General features: G+C 48.2%; 1 long non-coding RNA gene across 1 annotated transcript in view; it reads left to right on the top strand.

The window, feature by feature from the left end:
* The window catches only part of LOC144821434 (uncharacterized), a 63,151-nt gene extending 42,745 nt beyond the window's left edge, over positions 1-20,406 (top strand). Inside the window, exon 2 of the long non-coding RNA XR_013608349.1 lies at positions 16,531-20,406. This is a non-coding gene — a long non-coding RNA (uncharacterized LOC144821434). The remainder of the gene's footprint in view (positions 1-16,530) is intronic.
* Positions 20,407-21,924: the final 1,518 nt, after the last annotated feature.

Below are 21,924 nucleotides of genomic sequence, written 5' to 3'. Positions count from 1 at the left end.
CCGAACCTCACGGGCCCAGAACCGTTCACGGGCGGCGCGCCCGAAGCAGCACAGCCAGCAGCTAGGCAGCAACGACGGGGGCGCGACTGGGGACGCAGGGCGCGGCCTGCGTCCCCCGTCACGTGACAGGGGTGATGAAGCTTCAGGCCTCGCACGGCTCTGAGGATCGCAGCGGCGGGTTGATGAAAGCGGCAGACACCAGGCTCTGAAAACCCCCGGGCTGCGACGGTGATCTCACCCCTCAGTGATGCGGCGGCGGCACTCTCCTGGCACCGAGGGCTGCCGATGGGGCAGAAGTAGGTGAGGAGGTTCCCGCGCAGTTGCGGTGAGTACCTCAATCAGGGAACCGGTGTCACAGCGCGATCTGGGGCACGGCGCTCCGTTTGACCAGCGCTGTGAGGGATGTCAGCACTTTAGCTAGCGCCACACGGGCGCAGAAGCAGCCCAGGCAGTAGCGCTCTGGAAATACAGCGCCCCAGGGACACATCAGCAGTTCAGTCAGGTTGTAGCACTTCAAGCAGATATAGCGTTTCAGGGTTCTAGCGCTTCAGGGCCACTATAGCCTCAAGGATCGCAGCGCACTCTGGCAGCATCAGCAGGCTCAGTGCTTCTCACAGGAGCTCAGTAGATAAGCGCTCGAGGGGCAATTTCAGCAATAGCGCTTCTGAGGCAATAATGTCAGCGCTCGCGGCGCTCATGCTCGCATCAGGGGTCAGAGGACCAGCGCTTGAGGGGAAACCACAGTGCTCTTCTGACACAGCAGTACTGGGGTTGACAGCGCTTCAGGGGCCTCGGCAGGCTATGCAGGTAACAGCGCTTCCCAGTACACAGCGCTAGTGAAACGCGATGTGGGGCACACACAGCAGTTCTGTCAGCTAAGGTAAATTAGGCAGTTCAGGGGACTAGCGCTAGGGAATGAGAGCGCTTAGCCAGCAGACAGTTTATTTAAATTGAAGGCAGGTCAGCAGAACCAACAGGACAGGCCACACGACAGTGGCACGTTAGCGCAGGGTCCCAGGTGGCGTCAGGGAACGCAGGGGGGTGTCTCAGCGCCAATACCTGGTGGATCCCCAGTAATCCTGTAGCAGTTAGGTTTCTTCTTGGCGCTTCAGGTTTCTTGCGCCCTTGTAAATACCAGTTTCTTGGTTCCTTAAAGGGGGGTTGAGTTGATGGCTGGTATCAAATCTCCTCAGCCGGTCACCTCAGGTGGACTTTGGGGTTGCCCTCCAGCAGGCTAGATCAGGGGGTGAGTTCAGGATTCCTCAACACTTGGAATGCAACACCTAAGCCCTGTCACTCCCAGTATCATAGGTCCCTGACTAAGCCCCACTGCCTAAAACTCCTGCGTAGGTTCTCCCCCAAGTCTGTGTTCCCTCAGTCTGACAGGAAAGTTTCCCTCCCTTTCCTTATTTAGTGCCAGTTGACAGTTGGCAGTGGCAGTTGGTGTCACCTCACCTGTTCCAGAAGGTTCCAGGAGGTTCTAGGAGGTTCCACCATTCTGGCTATGGGCAGGCTAGTATTGATACATTGTTTGAAGGGTTCCAGCCAGCTCCTGGCCACTAGAATGCGCCTGAAAGGACCACGCTGCAGTAGCAGGGGTCAGGGGCAGCCATGTTAGGGGAAGAGGGCACCTGCACCTTAACATTAGTTTAGCATTACGCAGGGCATCTCCACTACAAAAGGCCTACACCCTTTTGTTACAATAGGGGTCACCCTAAACTAAGGGAATAAAAAGCAAAAGAATTCTGGGGAAAGGGCCAAGTCCTACACTCCCCCAGTCCTGATGAAGACCCCACCTCAAGGACTACAACCTGTCCTGCCCTAAGGGGCCGAAACGTCGACAACATTGGAATACAAACTCTAGCGACACTGTATATAATTACCTTCTGGTTCATCCGAGTTATGTACAACACTGGGAACATTTGATCATTCACGGAAATGTGTACAACAAACCATGTTGATGTATATATGTCACAATTACCTTTCCTTGTCCCCTACCCACACGTGAACACTCTACACCCATTCCCTCCTCTCTTCCCTACTGAACCAAGAGCACTGTAAGATATTGCACATTTGTCTTAAACGAGTAATTCCATTGCTCCTATCTGTAAATGCTTTGAATGACAATCGCATCAGCTAAGTTCTATTATAAAACAATTGAAGTGGACATACGCCACACTGAATTTGTGTTGTGTTTTTGCTACTATAATTTAACACAAAAGATTTGTTTACTGCCGTGACCACACTGTTTGATACTGTATTTATTGACCCAGGTCGGGTAGTATATATGGGTTACCCCCTTTTTTATACAACACCCTCTGCCACTAGGCAGACATCTCCACTGTCTAAGATGGAAAGCATCTCCCCGCCCTCCACATGTGTTGTGGGGGCTGGAGCCGACAACTTGGCTGTAGTAGTGTCTGAGCACCATTTGCAATGTCCCAGTGCTGCTTAATGCATCTGTTGACTCTTGAGGGTTGTCTCTGGACTGCAATTAAGAAGTTTCAGGTGAGCAATCACCATACACAGGAGCAGGGTGGCACCGTCAACACACTGCTTACATGCTACCATTTGCGTCGCTAGCAGCATAAATGACAACTGAAGGGCTGCGAACAGCTGACACTCTGTAGCTGCAATAATGAACAGGTCTGTAAAAAAGTAACAGAAGAGTAGCACTGTGCATTTATTTTCATGTATATTCTTCCTTTGTTTGTCCAAATAATTATCTTGAATGTTTTTCTTAGCGCAAACAAGTTATATTCTTTGTCTTAATCAGTAGCACTTGCTTAAACGTTGGCTATTTATGCATTGGAAAAGGAGGTCAATTAAAGCTATTTTTAAAATGATTCTCATATTATACTTCAGCCTTTGTGTTAGGAGAATGGCTGGTTAAAAGATTTTAAGGAAAAAGAAACATGCATAAAGAAAGCACTTGAAAGGAATCATCATAAGACGAAAGGAAGGGACACACTGAGGAGGCAGAGGAGTTAGAAGGGCGATGAGACACAAGAAGAGGAGGAGAGCAGAATATGCATGGAAACGCTAAAGATTAAAAAAGGACCAATTTTGAGAAAGGTCACTAAGATACACAAGGAGCAGTGAGAGGGATGTGATGGTTTGGGAGAGATGTACTTAGTAGAGAAGCAGAAAGATGGGAAGGGAGGCAAGATTTGTAAAAGGAGCAGAGACAGACAGAAAACAGGATGGAGAAAAGAAAAGATAAAGGAAACAAAAGCTAGAAAAGCAGCAAGATTAAGAGAGGAAGAAAACAAAGGGAGAAAGGAGAAAAAGCAAGAGGGAGAAGATGGAGCTGAAGGAAATACTGAGTTGGGAAGAGGGGGCAGAATGAGACTGGTAGACCGAGAGAGGAGAGTGGGATGGAAAATGGGGAGTAAAAAAACAGCCAAAGAAGAGAGAGAGGAATCAATGGGAAGTTGTAAGATGGAGACAGAGAGGAAGAGGAGATGATGTCAAGAGAGTTTAGCTGTGTAACAAAATGGGAAGAACAGATTGTGTTAATGCAGAATCAAATGTTTCCTGCACAAAGTGCTGAATCTGACGGAGATCCTACAGTTTATTTTACTTAACTTTCTTTGGTGATAGTATTGTCCAGGACATGCCACCAGTGGATTACCCTCCTTTTGTCACTTTCTAGAAATCTGAGAATTTCCCATGAAACACAATCCGAAATAAGGGTCAAGGACAGTCTGGCCAAGACCAAAAGGGCCCCTTCCCTCCCATGCTCCCCCTGGAAGCAGGGCCAGCTTTAACTCTGTGCGACAATCTTTGTTGGCACCCCCCTCCATGGCCACCTCTGCCTGGATTCCCTCACTAGCACCCTTTAACAGTGCCCCTCAGTCTCCAACCCCACTGTCAGGCACTGTTGACTGCTTGGGAACATAGAGTTTCTTCTAAGCACTGTGTTTGACACCGCAAATTTGTTTGATGTGGAGTATTGCCTCCTCATGAGCCTTGTCTCTGCGACTGTAGGAAAACGCCCTCAAGGGGGCCCTTACAGCTGAGAATTTCAGCATTTCGGTGGTGTGGACATGCCAACCAGGGTTTGTATTATTTGTAGGGCTCTCAAGCCCAGTATCAATCAATCAGCAGATTTGTATAGTGCGCTACTCACCCGCTAGGGTCTCAAGGCTCTGGGGGGAGGGGGAGTCGCTACTGCTCGAACAGCCAGGTCTTGAGTTGTTTCCTGAAGGAGAGATGGTCCTGGGTCAGCCATAGGTGGGTGGTGAGGGAGTTCCAAGTCTTGGCCGCCAGGTAGGAGAAGGATCTTCCTCCGGCGGTGGTTCTGCGAATTCGTGGGACGGTGGCGAGGGTGAGGCTGGCAGACCGGAGCTGGTGGGTGGGTGTGTAGAATGTGAGGCGGCTGTTGAGGTATATGGGGCCCATGTCGTTGAAAGCCTTGTGTGCATGGGTGAGGAGTCTGAACGTGATCCTATTGCTGACGGGTAGCCATGCAGGTCTCTCAGATGGGCAGAGATGTGGCTGTGACGGGGGATGTCCAGGATGAGTCGTGCAGAAGCGTTCTGTATGCGCTGGAGTCTTTTCTGGAGTTTGGCTGTGGTTCCTGCATAGAGGGTGTTCCCAAAGTCCAGTCGGCTGGTGACAGGGGCCTGGGTGACCGTCTTCCTGGTTTCGGTGGGGAGCCACCGGAAGATCTTTCGGAGCATGTGCAGGGTGTTGAAACAGGTTGAGTCCAGGATGAAGCCCAGGTTGCGTGCATGGTCCTTTGGCTTGGGGGCGGTGCCCAGGGCAGGGGGCCACCAGGAGTCGTGCCAGGCAGAGGGGGATGGTCCCAGGATGAGGACTTCCGTCTTGTCCGAGTTCAGTTTCAAACGGCTGAGCTTCATCCATTCCGTGACGTCTTTCATTCCTTCCTGGAGGCTGGTTCTGGCGGTGGCGGGGTCATTGGAGAGGGAGAGGATCAGCTGGGTGTAGGAGATGATGTTTAGGTTGTGTTGGTGTGCGATGGCTGCAAGGGGGCTCATGTAGACTTTGAAGAGGGTGTGGCTGAGCGAGGATCCTTGCGGAACGCCGCAGATGACTTCGGTAGGCGCGGATCGGAACGGGGGAGGCGGACTCTCTGGGTTCTTCCGGCGAGGAACAAGATGATCCACTCCAAGGCCGTTCCTTGCATTCCGGTGTTGCTGAGGTGCTGTATCAGGGTGTGGTGACATACGGTGTTGAAGGCCGCTGAGAAGTCCAGGTGGGTGACGGCAGCTGTTTCCCCGTTGTCGAGCATGGACCTGATGTCGTCGGTAGCTGCGATGAGGGCGGTCTCGGTGCTGGGGTTTGCTCGGAAACCGGACTGCGAGGGGTCGAGGGATCCGTTAGTCTCGAGGAAGGCGGAGAGTTGTTTGTTGACGGTCTTCTCGATGACTTTGGCAGGAAAAGGGAGGAGCGAGATGGGGCGGAAGTTCTTGAGATCCGTGGGGTCCGCGGTGGGTTTCTTCAGGAGGGTGCTGACCTCGGCATGTTTCCAGCTCTCCGGGAGGGTGGCGGATGCAAAGGAGTTGTTAATGACGTCCCGGAGTTGGGGTGCGATGATGGAGTCGGCTTGGTTGAAGATGTGGTGTGGACAGGGGTCGGTTGGGGAGCCGGAGTGGATGGTGTTCATCATGCGGGTGGTGTCTTCGGTGCTGACCGGGGTCCAGGTGCAGAGGATGCTGTTGGGGGGGGCGCTGGTTCGGTGGTTGGGTGCGTGGTTTGTGCGCCGAAGCTGTTGTGTATGTCGGCGATCTTGCATTGGAAGAACGAGGCGAGTGAGTCGCAGAGGTCTTGCGAGGGTGTGATGTCGTTGTTGCAGGTGCTGGGGTTGGAGAGCTCTTTCACGATGCTATAGAGTTCCTTGCTGTTGTGGGTCTTGTTGTCCAGATGTTCTTTGAATGTTGTCCTTTTGGTGGTGTGGATCAGCTGGTGGTGTTTGCGGGTGGCGTTCTTGAGGGCTGTCATGTTTTCTGTTGTCTGGTCGTGGCGCCAGGCTTTCTCGAGGGTGCGGCAGGTTTTCTTGGAGTTTTTGAGGTCGTTGGTGAACCATGAGGCTTTCTTGCTGCCGAGTCTGCTGGGAGGGTTCTTCAGTGGCGCGAGGTCATCGGCGCAGTTGGTGAGCCACTGTGTGAGGTTGCGGGCTGCTTCGTTGGGGTCCCTCGTGTTGGTGGGAGGGTTCTGACTGAGGGAGGTGGTGAGTTGGTCGGCGGTGATCTTGCTCCAGCTTCTGCGGGGAACCTGTTGCGGGTGGTGGTGGGTCGTGGTTCTCCTGAAGTTGAAGTGGACGCAGCTGTGATCTGTCCAGTGTAGTCCGGTGGAGTAGCTGAAGGCGATGTGCTTGCTGGAGGAGAAGATGGGGTCTAGCGTGTGGCCGGCGTAGTGGGTGGGGGTGTTTACCAGTTGCTTGAGTCCGAGGTTGGCGAGGTTGTCCAGCAGGGCGGTGATGTTGCTGTCATTGTTGTTCTCCAGGTGGAAGTTGAGGTCCCCTAGGAGGATGTAGTCTGAGGAGGTTAGGGCGTGTTGGCTGACGAAGTCTGCGATGGCTTCGCTGAATTGTGTGCGTGGTACCGGTGGTCTGTAGATGAGAGTGCCTCTGAGGGTGGTCTTGGGGTCGGTGTGTATCTGGAAGGGACGGTGCTCGGCGGCGGTGAGGGTGTCGTCGTAGTTGGTCGTGATTCGGATGGTGTTTCTGTGGACGATGGCGATGCCTCCTCCGGATTAGTTGACGCGGTCCCTCCGGGTGATCTTGTAGCCGTCCGGGATGGCTATGGCGATGTCGGGGGCTGAGGAGGCGTTCATCCAGGTTTCTGTGAGGAAGGCGACGTCTGGTGATGTTGTGTCGAGGAGATTCCAGAGTTCGACGGCGTGTCTGTGGACGGAGCGGGTGTTGAGCAGGATGCACTTGAGGTGAGTGTTGCTGGTTCCTGGATTGGCGGGAGCGGTGCAGGTACGGAGGCAGGTGAATTTGCAGGCTTGGCAGGTGAAGGGTCCGTGGGTGCGTTTCGGGATGGCTCGGTAGCAGGCGGGGTTCCGGCAGGCATTGAGTGCGTGGAGGGTGGTGACGTCATAAGTCTGTCGTGTGGGCTGGCATCGTCGGGGGCCAGGGGTCCTGGCGCTGGGCGCAGTCCAGGTGCGGACGGGCACAGACGGGCTTGCCTTTGGGGTCGGTACTGTCATTGCAGGTCCAGTACCTGCCTGCTCACTGCGGTGACACCCCAGGCGCTCTGCCAACATAAACCAAGGGCATATTTGTTCCAGAGGTTAATCCTATAGAGAGCATTTAAACTTCCCATACCTGTTTACAGTGCCCAAAATCTACACAGCCTCCAGCTGCCATAAAATTGTATTGAGCCTCCCTGGCCACAAGATGCACCAATCTGGGACATAATATGGGGACAAAGAGGGAACCGGTCCCTATTTTCCCTTTGATGACTACTTTTGCGATGAGGTAGATGTGTTAATACATCAGGCAGTGGCCTCAGCCATAGCGCCTATAGAGCACAAGCTAATGATAATGGCATACTGCCACTGTACTGCCTCTAATCTGATGGACCCCTTCCCCCTTTTTCAAGATTCCCTGCAACAGACGGCCAGGCCTGTACAAAACACCCAAAAGGTAGGGGCGAAGCACAAACATGTCCAGGGCAGGATCATGATGCGTTTGACTGCCTCAAAGGGCGTTTCTGTCCCAGCCCTTGCTTTCATGCTTCACAAAGTCTCACTCCACGACTCTTTATGGGGTTTCACTAGGGGGTATCACACCCCAGTCTACGAAAGCATTCTCGCCTCCCATTTACTTGAGACAAATCCCAAACAGAGGGTTCTCATGGGGATTCAGACGGGGATGCAGGCCACTCCTGGCCGTGGCATCCGTCCCAAGAACTGGATGTGTCCATCCAAAAATCCCAACCCACGGATACCCCAAACATGCTGGATCTGGATGAGTTGATGCACCCTCACTCCTCCAAATGGGCTCCAGCAGCCAAGGTGCAAACTTATGAGAGCTAAGAAAGCCGTTGGTAAAAGAGACCCGAGCTGTCCAACGGGCAGAACACCCCATCCTCTGTAGGGCAAGGTAGCCCTTAGCCTGTGAAGTAATGCTAGGATGACTACCTTCTTAGACAAGTATATTAGAGAACTCTAGAAATGTATAGGCTGCTCGTGGCGCTCATGCCAGTACAAGTTGCAGGATGTGGCAGGCCCCATTACAAAGATTCTTAATGTGGCTGAGGAAGCGAAACAGTCTGGGTCACTGTGACGAGGGGAGCCGGGACATAACCGATGAACGTATGAATCCAACACCCAGACAGGTGAACGGACCTCTCTCCTCTCTCTTTATACAGTAACCTGAAAACTGGAGCCGATCTGACACAGCATTGTATGTACCCAAAGAAGAAAACAACCATTTATTCTTTAACTGGGCCAAGTTGAGAGCAAGCCCCGTCCCCTTTCGTGACGCAGAGTACGCCGACGGAATAAATCCCGGAAACAAACAGACCTCTGTGTGTTCTACACCCGGAGGAGGAGAAGACGTGAGCGGAAAGAGTGGAGTTTGAAGAGAGGAGAAGAATCTATGGAGCAGCGAGACCGGAATCACCCAAGAGACCCAAGGAGCCAGGAGGCCAACGACAAGGCGTATCGCCCAGCCACGCTTCAGGGGAAGCGTGGCTTTCACAGGTACGTTCGCGTATCTCGGGTTGGGCGGGAAGGAAGAGTGTTTAAATCACCCGAAGAACCAGCGTACCTGTCACTCCCTACCCTGAGCACAATCGGCACCTCGTGGCGGTTTCTTGTATTTTTTTCTTTTTGTGCACAGAGTGACTCCTCACTACCCCTCCCCTGACACCGTGTATATATTGGGCACCCGACTGAAGCCAGTCTCTGTTTTCTTTTGTTTCCTCAACGTCCGGACCGTTGACTCACCCCCCCCCCCCCCCCTTGAGCAACCTAGAGTGGAGAAAACGAGACCTGGATCTTCGGAAAGGTCGTCTTTCCCCAGAGAAAAAAGAAACCGAAGCCCCACTTCCCTACTATAGAATCATCAACCGCCGACGGCGTCTGTTAAAACCAATAAAACCTTCTTTACCTTGCCCTCGTGTCAGCTCGAGTTTCTCTAGCCCGCCCCAAGTGGTGGAGAATGCGGGCTCAGAGATAGCCATCTGCAATACTAAGATGGAAGATTTGCTGCAACACCTTGTCAAAGGACAATAACAATTAGGATTGGCTGTGGAGCAACAGTTAACCTCCGCACAAGCCGACAGAGAGACTTTTAAGAACACCATATCGGCCCAGATAGAGGGGTTGCAAAAGCTGATGATTGACCCTGCTGCACCCACACATAGGGAGCCTCGAAATCCTCACCCCACCCCATCAGGGATCTCCCTACAAAAATATACGTCAGGTGAAGACCCTGATGCTTTCCTGCTCATTTTCGAGAGAGCCGCCCTAGCCTGTGGGTGGCCCCTTGAAAAATGGCCATTCTTTTTGGCCCCACTTTGAACTGGGGAGGCCCAGGCGGCATACCAGGTCGCGAACGCCGCAGGGAACGGCCCATACGCCACCATTAAAATTTTGGACCACTTAGGACTCGACGCAGAGGCCTATCGGTTGCGCTTTAGAAAAGAGAGGGGGGGCCGCCCGGAGAGAATCCAAAGACTTTATTCTTCCGCTTGAAGATGGCCGCGGATAAATGGCTTACTCCCGCAGTTTGTTCTAAAGAAGACATTATGGACAAAATCTATTTAGAACAATATTTAGAGGCCTTGCCCTACGGAACTCAGAAATGGTTACGTCAGCATTGCAACTTGACGACCACCCAGGCAATGGAAATGGCCTCCACATTTGCCAGGGCTCAACCACGACTACATCCTTGGGAGCTGGAAAAACCTACCAAACAGCCTCTCAAAGTTGATAAGAGACCGCGCCAGAATATAGAGTCCTATATGCCTTGACCCTCCAAACCAGATATCCCCAGTTTTAAGGGGCCCTCAGTGTGGGGCCTGGGGGCACATCGCTCGACTTTGTCCACACAGAAAGACTGTTGAAGAACCCATGGAAGTGGGATACCTCCCCAAGATGGTTGTTTATTCGGCTGAACTAGGAGGAGCATACCATGTAAGTGTAAGGGTGAATGGGAAAACGATCAAGGCCCTCCTAGACTCTGGTTGTAAGCAGTCGGTGATTCAAGGGGTTTTTGTCAAATCCAATCAAGTGGTTCCAAACTCTCTAGTATACATCAAATGTGTCCATGGAGACATAAAAAGCTATCTAGTGGCTAACGTACCCCTAGTATTATCTGAAGGCAGGACATATGTGGTCAGGGTGTCGGTTTTAGAGACACTCCCCGAAGAAATAATCATAGGGACTGACAACCCGAACTTTCCTGAACTGTTCAGTCAAACCATAAACCTTACCGACCCCAAAGAACCACTGAAAGCAAAAGAAACCCTGCCTGTCCCTGCTTCAGTATCGCCAGAACCATGGGTGACCGACCGGAGCTTTAAGTTCGCCCAAGCCAACGACGCCACCTTACTTAATGCATGGGAGCAGGCACATGTTACCCAAGACACCCCTGAACCCAGGTTTCCACGGTTACTTATGAAAGAGGGCCTCTTTTATCGACAGGGAAACAAAGAAGAACCCCTAAGCTCCTAGTCCCTACCTCTTTTAGAGAACAGATAATGTTCTATTCACACACACACCTTCTAGCGGGACATATAGAAAGTGAAAAAAAACACACAAAATGTATTGAGATACTTTTATTGGCCAGGGAGTTATATGGACATAAAGAGCCATTGTCAAGCATGCAAGATATGTCAAAGGAAAAACACCCATCGCCTGCCTGCAGTGCCCTTGCAGCCACTCCCAATAATTGGTACCCCTTTCAAAAGAGTAGGGATGGATCTGATAGGGCCCCTCTCTAAGAGCCGCCGAGGTAATCTATATGCGCTAGTCATAGTGGACTATGCCACTAGATTCCCAGAGGCCTTTCCCCTGAAAACCCCCACCTCCAAGGTTATAGCAGAGAAGTTTATTGAGCTATTTTCACGAGTCGGTTTCCCATAAGAGATCCTAACGGATCAAGGTACACCCTTTGTGCCCTGATTGATGCGGGAAGTGTGCCACATGTTGGACCTCCATCAAATCAAGACATCAGTATACCACCCGCAGACATACGGACTCGTGGAGCATTATAACGGGACTCTCAAATCTACCCTCAAGAAGATGCTGTATGTAAATGGAAGAGACTGGGATCTCATGCTCCCCCTAGCTTTGTACGTGATAAGGGGACAGACGCAAAGCAGTCTGGGATGTTCATCCTTTGAAATGTTATATGGACACCAGCCTAGAACCCTACTTGAAAGGACAAAGGAAGCCTGGGAAGCTGAAGGAGCAGGGGAAGAACGAAGCATCCTAGAGTACAGCCAATCTCTTAAGAACAACCTAGGAAAAATAAGAGAGTTGGCTGATTCCAACCTGGAGAGAAACCAGGGAAGACAAAAGGCGTACTATGACAAAGGAAAAAAATGGAGACGCCTTGAGGAGGACGATCGGGCTCTGGTCTTGTTACCGTCCTCCACAAATTTTTTTCAAGAAGAATGGATGGGACCCTATAAAGTGACCAGTACAGTTGGTTAAACGAGCTATATAATCCAGATATCCCCTCGGAAGACACAGACTTATCATATCAACTCCTTGAAAAAATGGATCGGGCCGCCCCCAAAGCCCACCAACCTCACCTTACCTACAAGGTCTTCCTCTTCCTCAACACTAGAAAAACTGGTGGTTAACGGGGATATCAGGCAGCAAGAGCAAGAGAGCCTGCATAAAGTATTGGTTCCCTTTTCTTCGTTGTTTTTGGATCTCCCAGGGAAGACCACGATAATATAACACTGGATTGAAACACCAGTAGGAGCGATAGTCAAGCAACGACCCTACAGGATACCCGCCGCCAAAAGGTTGGCTGTACAGAAAGAAGTCCAGGAAATGTTACGGCTAAGAGTGATCAGGACCTCCCGGAGTGAATGGTCCTCACCGATTGTAAAGGTGCCTAAACCCGACGGAAGTACAAGGTTTTGTAGGATTTCCGCGCGCTAAACGATCTCTCCTCCTTCGATGCCTATCCAATACCCCGCATCGACGAAAAGCTCGGAGAGGCGCAATACATCAGCACACTGGATTTGACCAAAGGTTATTGGCAAGTACCACTCCGAGAAGAGGACTGGAAAAAAAGGGCCTTTGTAACCCCAGACGGCTTATACGAGTTTAATGTCCTCTCTTTTGGCCTGCATGGAGCCCCAGCAACTTTTTAGCGCCTAATAAACGAAGTCCTGGGAGAACACCAAACCTTCAGCTTTGCATACCTCGACGACATTATAATTTTCAGCCCCTCATGGGAAAGCCACCTAGAACACCAGCAAACCAAAATGGGGAGTCTACAAAAAGCTGGCCTACATATAAACTCGAAGAAATCCCGTATGGGTTTCCAGAAAGTTAAATACCTAGGGTACATTCTAGGCCATGGAATAATCGAACCCCAGATAGAGAAGATCAGGGCGATAGCAGACACGCCATTCCCCACGAGCAAAAAAGAGATGAGGGCCTTTCTCGGGCTAATCGGGCACTACGCCGATTCATCCCCTCATTTTCTGAGATAGCAGCTCCATTAACAGAAACACTAAAAAATGACTTCAAACCCTTATCATATCAGAGTCCTACCTCCGAGATGTGGAGAGCCTTTTATTCCCTTAAAAGAGAGGTGTGGCGTCGCGGCCAGGGCGACTGACGCTGGAATCTGGGCATCAGGGTTCGATCCCCGGGTCCAGCGGCAGGTTAGCCCAGCACCATGCGACTCTGGGCAATAGCTTGCTTAATCTTCCCGACGGCCCCCAGCGCCTAGAGACCCTAACGGGTGATTGTGCGCTATACAAATGTGGATTATTATTATTATTACTACCACCAGTCCAGTGTTATCCTCCCCGGATTTTACCAGGCCTTTTATCCTCCACACTGACGCATCTGACTATAGGGTGGGGGCCGTTCTATCTCAGTTGTCTCCTGATGGAGTGGAGCATCCGATACTAATGGGCTGTTGACAAATTAAGATTTACCTCGAAGGTCACCCATTCACCCTATACACCAACCATGCTCCCCTGCAGTAGATGAGCCGTAACATCTCACAAAATCCCAGAGTCCTTAGATGGTTTTTGTCACTCCAACCCTTCTCCTTTAAAGTATGTCATCACAAGGGAATCGATAACGGTACTGCAGACTTTCTTTCTCGGTTTCCTCTCCCCAATCGGGACAATCCTAGGGGGGTGGTATGTGACGAGGGGAGCCGGGACAGAACCGATGAAGGTATGAATCCAACCCCCAGACAGGTGAACGGACCTCTCTCCCCTCTCTTTATACAGCAACCTGAAAACTGGAGCCGATCTGACACAGCATTGTATGTACCCGAAGAAGAAAACAAACATTCTTTCTTTAACTGGGCCAAAATCGGAGCAAGTCCCGCCCCCTTTCATGACGCAGAGGACGCAGACGGAGTAAATCCGGGAAAGAAACAGACCTCGGTGTGTTCTACACCCGGAGGAGGAGAAGACGTGAGCAGCGAGAGAGCGGAGAAGAATCGACGCAGCAGCGAGACCGGAATCACCCAAGATACCCAAGGAGCCAGGAGGCCAACGACAAGGCGTATCGCCCAGCCACGCTTCAGGGGAAGCATGGCTTTCACAGGTACGTTTGCATATCTCGGGTTGAGCGGGAAGGAAGAGTGTTTAAATCACCCGAAGAACCATCAAACCTGTCACTCCCTACCCTGAGCACAATCGGCACCTCGTAGCGGTTTCTTGTATTTTTTTTGTTGTGCACAGAGTGACTCCTCACTACTCCTCCCCTGACACCATGTATATATTGGGCACCCGACTGAAGTCAGTCTCTGTTTTCTTTTGTTTCCTCAATGTCCGTACCGGTGACGAACCCCCCCTAGAGCAACCTGGAGTGGAGAAAACAAGACCTGGATCTTCGGAAAGGTCGTCTTTCCCCAGAGAGGAAAGAAACCGAAGCCCCACTTCCCTACTATAGAATCATCAAACGCCGACGGCATCTGTTAAAACCAATAAAACCTTCTTTACCTTGCCCTCGTGTCAGCTTGAGTTTACTAGCCCGCCACAGTCACCTGACATCCTCTTCAGCTGAGCACAAAGCGCGATAATCTTCCTGGACAATGCTAGCTGTTCTCTCCCCAATGAGCACAGGAGATCTCTCCTGTTAAAGGTAGATCCCAAGCTGGGCAATCTCTCCTCATCCGAAGTGGGCCCGGTCACGCAGGAGGGACTCTTTAAAGATCCCTTCGTGAAAGCATTGGGAAAAGTTTGTGGCAAATTTTACTTCCATAGAGAAAGCCCAGGTGTCGATGAAGTGCATTTTCCACCCTCAGGGGCGAGTGGTGGTAGAGGGCACTTGGCTGACTGGACTTCTTCCACCGACCCCTCCAGGGGTTAAGGCTGTCAACGTGGTCATGGCAGGACCAATTAAAGTATGACAACTTCTACCCATCCAGAGGACCTCGCCATTATGACACCCCCATACAAAGGCAACTTCCTCGACTTCTTAGGCCATCGGAACAAGACTCTCTCCTGATATCTCAGGAGGTAGAGGTACTGCTGTCCAAAGGGGCTGTCACCTTCGCCTCTCTTCATCCCAGGAGATTTGTAAGCAACCTCTTCCTAGTGGACAAGAGGAACGGGGACCGATGTCCAGTTATGAATCTAAGAGGCAAGGCAAACATAGTGGTGGACTGGAATTCCAGATATCTTCAAGACTCGAGCATATGGATTCTAAACCCATTGATTTTCAAAGTCATCAACAAGAGATGTGGTCCCTTTTCAGTGGACCTGTTTGTCTCACGGCTGGATCAGCAGTTGCAGAGATTATTCAGCTGGAGGCCAGTCTGCATGGCGGGGGCAACGGACGCTTTTCTCCAGGATTTGAACAAGGAGATGGGTTATTCCTTTCCACCGTTCTCGTTGATCACGTTTGTTGGCCTAGGTGAGGCGCCAGGTAGTGAATCTCATGGTTATAACCCTGATCTGGAGGTCGCAAGTATGGTATACAGTTCTTCTGTAACTTTCTTAGGAATCTCCAATCCGTCTCTCCCTAGTTCCCGATCTTCTCTTGGATTCCCAGGTAAACCTCCACACTCTGGGATCCACGGGTCACCTGTCTTTTTTGGAGTGGAGAATTACCGGGAATGATGGAAGGTCCGGGGACTTTCGCAGGAGGCCCAATGCCTCTTATCAAAGGCCAGGGCAGAGGCACCACCAAGATGTATTGATAAGTATGGTCAAAATGGCTGGGTAAGTGTCTCTAGAGAGACTAGGATCTAATAGGATCAATAGTTGTTTCAGTTCTAAATTTCCTGTCATCCCTCCGTTCCAAAAGTATGGCCTATAGATTGTAAACACTTTTCATTCAGCTACATCTGCAGGACATCCCCCCCATTGACAGCTATCAAGTTGGGGAATATCCCCATGTGTTTAAACTGATGAAGGACCTTAGTCTCTCCCTTCCTCTGCAACCAAGGTATTCAGTTCTTTGGGATGTGAATGTTGACCTCAAACTTTTCATCTCTTGGAAAAGTAATAAATACCTTTTTTGGAAAGAATGTTCGGGGAAATTGGCTATGCTATTGTGCCTCATCTCCTGCAAGTGAGTTTTTAACATTAAAGCACTGAACATTACATGTAGAGGATTTACCCTGGAAGGTGTTACTTTCCATGTATCTAGACACACAAAGTGTAACTCAAGGCTGATCTCTTATCTGGCGTTTGATGATCACCCAAAAATGTGTGTTGTGAGGTGTATTAAAGCATACGAGGCCATGGCAGAGGAGTTTAGGACTGACAACTTCTCGTTGCTTTGCGGAAACATTTCCATGCAGACTCTCTCCCACCATTGCTAGTTGGATTAGATGGAAGATTTAGGAGGCTGGAATTCCCATATCCAAGTTTGGTGCATGTTCCACAAGAGGGGCCATGGCATCGAAAGCCTTATCAAGGGGGCTGGATTAGAGGACATTTTGAATTCTGAGGATTGGTCCTCAGATTCTACCTTCAAAAGGTTTTATTTTAAACCGGTAGTAGATATGGCATTCCTTGTGGTCAATAAGCTTTGAACAAGCATAATCCATGCCTCCAGGTTTGATATAGAATGAAAAATCTCCTAGATATTGTAGCGGAAAGTTTAAATTCTATTAAGGACTCGGTGGCAAGGATTATCGCACTCCAAGTCCCACCCAGTATAAGGAGGAAGTAACATTTTTCCTGGACAATGTATGTTAGTAAGTAACATTTCTGTATGAACAGTTGGTTCTTGTATGGTATTCTGAACAATATTGATGTTATGAATATGCTTTGATTAATCATATTGCATCTACATTTTGTAAGATCTCTTGCAAGTCAGATTAATTTCTGTTTTTTGGCTTTTCTTCTCAGATTAATTTCAGTTTTTTTTTTGCTTTATCTTCAGGGAATGAATCAAACAAGCAGGAATAACCTCAGAGGAGGACTGGTCCTTGGCCGTGCAAAGAAAGAGGGGGCATGAACAGAAAGGAAGGACTATTATGAGACTTACCTGATGATAATTTGACAATGTTTTGTTGTTATCTTTCCCCAGGTTTCATGATGCTTGCCTCCGAGTCCTTAATTGAATTGAAACGTTCTGTTATGATAGCTTAGACATTTTTTATTCTATACTCTTTGGCCACTGGCCATGCAAATAGCAAAAAAAGTCACTGCCGGGCCGCTGTCTAAACAGTAGGGATTCTGAACTCTTTAACTGGCTGCTGGGTTAATAGCTGAAAAATGTCACAATTTATGCAGCCTCTGGTTAACCCCTTCCTTGCTAATGAAGGAATGGTTTTGTCATGAGCCACAGTGGCAATCCTATGACATCAGCATGTACAGCGCACGCCGATGTCCCTAGGAGCCCCAGGACCTGCTGAAAGCCATGTGTTCTTTTTGCTAAATTTGAGGTTTGCAGGGGATTCTGGGTAGGAAAACACTGGGGGATCCACGCACGCCGTACCTTCCCAGACAACCCCCGGCTGTGTAGTTTTCAGAAATGTTGGGGGTTAGGTAGGCTTTACTAGATGGCCACTGAGCCCGGGACCAAAAAACTCAGTTGACCCCCTTGCTAAACAAGGTTAGCTTGTGATAGATAAATTTCCACAATACGTTTTGGGCCCTTCCCTGCCGCGGGCACTAGGTCTACTCACACAAGTGAGGTACCATTGTTATTGTGAGAATACGGAGAATGCTGAGTGGGTGGAAGTTTGTGAATCCACACATATTCCAGAGCTTTCCTTCACAGAAATATGAGGAAAATTACTTTTTTTTGCAAAGTTTGAGGTTTGCAAGGAATTCTTGGTAACAGAACCTGGGGAGAGCCACACAAATCCCCCTGTCCTGGATTTCCCTGGATGTCTAGTTTTACAAAATGTATAGGTTTGCTAAGTTTCCCTAGTGCTGGCTGAGCAAGTGTCCAAAATCCACAGCTGGGCACAAAAACGGTCAGTTTTCACTGGAAAAATGTGAGGTGTCCACATTGCATGTTAAGATGTTTTGTGTCACAGGCACTAGGCCTACCCACACAAGTGAGGTAGCATTTTTATCGGGAGACTTAGGGAAACACAGAACAGTAGAACAAGTGCTATTACCAATTGACTTTCTTTGCATTTCTGCCTACCAAATGTAAGACTATTTGTAAAAAGCCATTTTGAAAAATGACCCCTAATTCACTTGTATGAATACCTACAATTTTGGAGATGTGCAAATAACCATGTTTTCTAAACACTATATTTTGCTTCCATTTCGGAAATATATAGGTTTCCTTGGTACCTCTTTTTTCACTCTTTATATTTTACCAAATGAATTGGTATATACCCGGTACACAATGAAAAACCATTGCAAGGCGCAGCTCAGTTATTTGCTCTACGTTCTTCGTGTTTTTGGTGAACCTACAAGTCCTATATGTCCCCGCAACCAGAAGGGTCTTTAAAAATCTGTCATACTTGGAAGAAGTTACAGGTGAAAACGTTGGCACAAATGGCTGTTTTTTTAACTTAATTTCAATATTTTCTATTTTCAACTGTTAGTTTTTATAAACAAAATCGTGAAGTATCTACACAAATGATCCCTTGCTGAATTCAGAATTTTGTCTTTCCAGGATCCATTATTGCTTTCACACCCATTTCTACTACTAACTTGAAGGAGGTTTAAAGCACAAAACATTGCAAATATAGGCTATGTCCCAGTAAAATACCAAATCTGTGTAGAAAACTTTGGTTTTCTGTCAAAAGTGTGCCTGTCCCTGAAACCGGAGAAGATGGCGATTTCAGCACCTCTAACCCTGTGTTGATACTAATTGCAGGGGGTAAAAAAACAGACACTTTTCCCACATTTTTTCAAAAGAAAAAAAAAATCTCTATTTTTGGTTAATTTCTCGGTCCCTTCCAGGGAAACCCTTGATACTTTAAGAATCCTCGGGATGTTGGAAGATAAGGACCGAAATATGGCATGGATACCTTTTGTCAGAGGTCTTCAAACTGTGGGGCACACCCCCCTGGGGGGGCGTGGATGGGTTCCCAGGGGGGCGCAGATGCCTTTACAAGTATATGTAAATAAAAATGGCCTGGAAGTGCAAGCGATGTTTATTTGCTGCATGTCCAGGCTGTCTTCATTTATTTCGAGCCGTGATTTAAGTGCCCTGGGGGCAGGGGTCACTGAGTGTGGCTGGCAGGGTCAAAGAGATTACTAACAAGCATTTGGAATGCAATAGGTCTCACATTTGCCGGAATTTAAGCTATTGGCATTGTAAATGACAATGCCTTTTATTTATGTTTTAAAATCCAAGGGCCAGATGTAGGAAGGCCATTGTTATGTAGGGGGCCAAATTACAGATTCGGTAAATACCGAATCGTTATTTACTGAATCATCATTTACCGATTCGGTATTTACCGAATCGGTAAATGACATGTAGGAAGCACATTAAACAGTGCTCATGTGCTTTAAGGATTCGTTATTTACCACCAACTATTAGTTGGTGGTAAATAAGGAATACCTTAGAAAATGCAAATTAATGCATTTTCAACTGTGCCATGTGGCAGACATACATGCCCTTAGGGCATATATGTGTGCCACATGTGCACACAAGTACTAATCAGGGATGCAACAGGGTGTCAAAGTGACACCCTGCCACCCTTGACTCTTTCCCTATTTTACCGAATCGGTATTTACCGATTTGGTAATTGACATTCATTCCTATGGGCCTGCAGGCCCATAGGAATGAATGACAATTACTGAATCGGTAAATACCGATTCGGTAATTACCGAATATTAAAGATTCGGTATTTTTTACCGATTGATTATCTACATAGCAATTACCGATTTGAAAATACCGAATCGGTAAAATTCGGTATTTTCGAATCGGTAATTTACAATTACCTACATCTAGCCCCAAAACATAAATAAAAGGCATTGCCATTTACAATGCCAAAAGCTCAAACTCGCATAAATGCAAGACCTATTGCATTGCAACTGCTCGCTCTTTCTTCACGTTGAGATTTCATCTATTATTCACGCCACTAATTTCAATTAAGGTTTACTTAAATATTCAGTTACTTGGTTGGGGGGGGCTATGATTTATGCTGCAAAGGAAGGTGTCGTCAGGAAACCTGGGCGTTGCAGCACTTACTGTTCACAATTAGCCTTTAAAGACCGTTAGTGAATAGACTTTGAAACTCCCTTGGAATAATGCATATGTTTATTAAACAGACGTAGTAGAAGAACTCTCGGGCGGACGAAAATGTCCCAAATTGGAATAGCATTGTATTAAGCACAACACAAGTGAAACCCAACAGGGGCTGGGACTCGGAACATTTTCCCTGGTGCAGAAACGCATCAAATCTACCTTCACCATTGCTCATCTTTCTGCTCACCTAATGCTGCATAGATGAAGAGGTATTGATAAGTCCATGTTACATAAAGGTTTTTACACCAGGGTGAAATGAAGGAACAGGTCTGAAACCGTATGAGCGTGTTTATTGACCCCTGTACATAATTTTAAGTGAGTTATAGACATATTAACAAAAAAGCTCTGGTCAATGAAAGACCCTCAACAAAAACAGAGGAACCAATTTTGAAATGTTTGCAATTTGTGTAATTATGAATAGACAGACTTATTTTGCCTGAAACATGTATTTTCTCTATGTTTCCATAAGTAAAGGCTGCACAAATACTTAATGTGAAATCAGTTTGTGGTGTGTTTGTCCTAGTGAAAACTATATTTGTTTGAGAGTTTGTTTGAATATGTGTTTTAACTGTGCAGTAATAAATACAACTTTTGTACTTTGCGTTTTCCCTCTTTTATTTTTTTATGCTTTTGATTGTGTTTCACGAGGATGAGTCTTGCTGGTCATTGTCTTGGTTTTGAGCACAAGGAGGGATTGCTGCTTTCACTTGTCTTGGTTCACGGTTGTCATATTATATTATGGGATGAAGAGTTAATAATTGGGTAGTTCTAACATTCGGTAGGTATGTCATAGGTGCCTGAGAGCTCCCGAGCCTAGTTCTAGACTTGGCAAGCACCTGTACCTCACACAAACCTAGAATGCTTAGCTTGAGGTCCAGGGTATAAGCCAGGCCACTGGAATTATGCGGCAGAAGAGGGCCAAATTATGAGACAGAGTTGAGTAAATGATGCGGCAAGAATAGGCAAATTATGCGGCACGTTTTTTTAATAGTATTGCTTCATTATTTTTTCATTTTAAAACTTGGTAACACTGTCTGGACATTGATTGCACCTCATTAGGACCAGTTTAATACCGAAATATAACTATAAGCAACAGAAAGACCAGGCCAGCTTTGCAACGTGCCTTCCACTGCCCAACACCATGTGTCATATCATTTTTACTAACTTTGGAACAGCTTGACTTAGAACCATTTTTATGTTTTTGGTAATATCAACAGATGATCTATAAAACACCTAAACACAGCATTAAACAACTACAAGATTACCAGTCAATCTTTGCACAGGGCCTTGCAATGCTCTGGATTACATTCAGATACAGAGCCGTAATCCTCTTGACCCCTGGGGCCTCACAGTAATGGTCTAAGAGACAGATGAAAGGTGTGAGATTCATAGATATTGTCCAAGCGAAGGCCCAGAATAGGGAGCACTGTATGGAGACTCATTTTTATGTTTACAAATGGCCAGAGACAGCTTTTTCTGAGAAATGCCCCAAAGAAGGGGACAATATAAGTGTTTTTTAATAGTTTTTTTTTTAAACGGTTTATTCATTAGTGAAGCTAGCGCTGCTGCTAGGATTGTAAGTGGCAACTGCTGATTATCATTAAGGAAGCAGATGCAGCAGGACTGGGGCCCAGGGGTTTGAGGGGCCCACTGCATCACAATTATGACTGTCTACTTTTAAAAAAGAGGCATGGCAGCTTATTTTCCCTTCTAGCATTAGGACCGAGGTGATGGTCTGTCCTGGTGGGAAGAGGTAAAAGATGCAGAGGAGTAACCTGCTACTCAGGACTACAGTTATCACTAGCGCATTAGGTGTAGTTGTTTTGGGGTCCAAGAGTGCGAGAGGCTCACTGTTGGAAATGGCCCTTTTTGCAGGGACTCTGGGCACTTTACCACTGCTGATCAGTGCTAAAGTGCATATGCTCTCTGTGTAAATTGTTATTGTGATTGGTTATCCATGATTGGCATATTTGTATTACCAAGAAGTCCCTAGTAAAGTGCACTGAGTGTGCCAGGGCTGGTGATTCAAATGCTACTAGTGGGCCTGCAGCACTGATTGTGCCACCCACATGAGTAGCCCTAAAATGATGTCTCAGGCCTGCCACCGCAGTG

The sequence above is a fragment of the Lissotriton helveticus genome, chromosome 2_2, assembly GCF_964261635.1.
Source record: "Lissotriton helveticus chromosome 2_2, aLisHel1.1, whole genome shotgun sequence".
Taxonomy (NCBI): Eukaryota; Metazoa; Chordata; class Amphibia; order Caudata; family Salamandridae; genus Lissotriton; species Lissotriton helveticus.
The sequence above is the reverse complement of the archived record's forward strand: the minus strand, read 5'-3'. Positions and strand labels throughout refer to the sequence as shown.